Raw genomic sequence first — 2579 nt, forward strand, 5'->3', positions numbered from 1 at the left:
TTACCCTAAGAATCAACTATCCTTCCTTTATTCATTCCTAAGGATTGACCTAAGGAATTGGCACAAAGTCCATTGCTGCCCGAGGTTCATCTACACAGTACTAAATCCATAGCTACCAAGGTTCATGTACACAATAGTAAATCCATAGCTACCAAGGTTCATCTATACAGTACTAAATCCATAGCTACCAAGGTTCATCTATACTTTACTAAATCCATAGCTACCATCGTATTATTATAAGGCACTAAATCTATAGCTGCCAGGGTTTTTAGAGTACACTGGTGAACATCAAGTCCACAACACCTACAAGTTGCGAGCTTGCTAGTGTTCCACAGGACTGTCTAGAATAGTCCGTGGTTGTCATCCCTACTCTGCTGAATGACGAGGGCCATCGTTTGGGTAAAGGTTTCACTCATTTTTCACCTATCACCCTCATCTCAAGATCTATATCACCTCTTATCTCATTTATCCAACTCATCTTTTATCACACACCAACTATCTCATCTACCCATGTTCTACCCAACATATTTGTAGATATAAAATACATATACAATTTAACTCATTTAAAACTATATAAAACATCCATTCCACACTCATCTCAAATAAACAACAATATATAAACACATAGCACGTATTTCATAGCAAATACTTCATATTTAATACCCATCTCAAATAAACAAACAATTTATTAACACATAGTACGTATTTCATAGCAAATACTTCATATTTATGTGTTAGAAGAAAGTGACTACACACTCACCCAAAACATATACTTAATACATTTAAACAATACTTGTATTAAATTTGTGTTTATGAAAGGGACTATACACTCACCTGATAAGACGATGATCAGATAACACCTCGTCTCTTAAAATTATATTCTTCGCTGAAATCGGGATGTTTTCTCTAAAACCGGGCTTCACGCGGACAGAGCTTCGGCTCGAAACTCTTTTCTTCTCGGGATCTTCGGGGATTCGGGACTCGCTTCGGGTATCGGGATTTATACCGGGGCTTCGGGGGTATAAATTGCCAAGATGAAGGAAGAAAAGGGGTGAAGAGAAGAAATATTGAGCAACAAACTCGGCTGCCCTCGCATGCCTTTTATAGGGCTGCATCCTCGGGTTACGCTGGGCGTAACCAAAGATTACGCGGGGCGTAACCTGCTGTCGACATGTACGTGGGGCATACTCCTAGGTACGTTGGGCGTACCCTCCGGATCAGATCAGACGAGTCACCACTTCGGATATTATCCGAATATATAATAAAATTTATATATTTTAATTATTTAAAAACTTCAGAAATTCATATCTTCCTCATACGAGCTCCATTTTAGACGTTCTTTATATCCACGCGTAGGTGAGACTAATCTCTACAACTTTCATTTAGACTCCGTCGGCTAATTTCAATTTTATTTTTATTATATTATTTTTAGTAGGCCGGGACAGGAAAACTCCGTTATAAATTCATAACTTCTTCATCTAACGTCCGTTTTCATCTGTTTTTTTACCATTGCACTACTATTAACGAGATATTCTATTCTCGTTTAGATTGTTTTGGCTAGAAATCACTCGATCTCATATTCGAGTTTTGGGCTGTATACTGCTAAGCTGAAACTTAGAAAAATCATAACTTCCTCATGCGAAGTCAGATTTGGACGTTCTTTTTATGCACGCTCTCGATTTAACGTATTCTACGACTTTCGTGTAGATAGCTAAGGCTAAATATCGCTCAATCGTAAATTCACTATTTATGTCGCGCTGTGTCGTGCCGGTTCTGTCGCGAAACTTCGACAAGTCATAACTTCTTCGTTATAACTCGGATTTCGGCGTTCTTTATATGTACAGAACCCTTGTAACATATACTATAACTTGGTTAAGATTAATCATTCTAAATAATCTTCCATCAAAAACTCATTTTTGATGCTCATTGTCTCTAAATTGATTAGCTCTGATCTACGGGCGTTACAATTATCTCCCCCTTAGGATGATTACGTCCCGGAATCATCAAAGAAATAGGGCTTGCATAATGATTCCATACGTTATCTCTTCATCCTAGGTAATAATCGTAACTTGTATGTTTCTTCGAAAGAGTATCTAACTCTAGGGCTTCTTGACTGCAGATGATGCTAAATCTTGCATCTGCTTTTCGTACTACGTTGTACTTTCAATCATAACCTTCGAGTTACCAAATAAGTCCTTATTGTGGACTCCTTCTTCTTCTTAAGATAAATACTTTCCTTTATCTATTGTAATAGACCGATAGGTCGTGCTCTAATGACCTCTCATCGAATGATGCAACGCTTAGACTCAGGTCTCTTAGAGTTAAATTCCAAAATCGAATATACCTTCCTTCATATTCTAATGTGATATAATCACATTTTTAGCATGTAGCATTTCTAGATACAAACTTCTTTTAACAACGAGCGCGATACTATCGATCGCATTAATTTCAACCTTCTGACTTAAGTCAGATGTTACATCGAACTTGGTCCTCTGGACCATGTAACAAACTCATCTTAGTCGGACTCAATATGATATGACCACTAGGGTCGGAATAACAACCACTTTACTAGTCATTAC

Source organism: Lactuca virosa, chromosome 2, assembly GCF_052849685.1.
Source record: "Lactuca virosa cultivar CGN04683 chromosome 2, Lactuca_virosa_CGN04683_v6, whole genome shotgun sequence".
Taxonomy (NCBI): domain Eukaryota; kingdom Viridiplantae; phylum Streptophyta; class Magnoliopsida; order Asterales; family Asteraceae; genus Lactuca; species Lactuca virosa.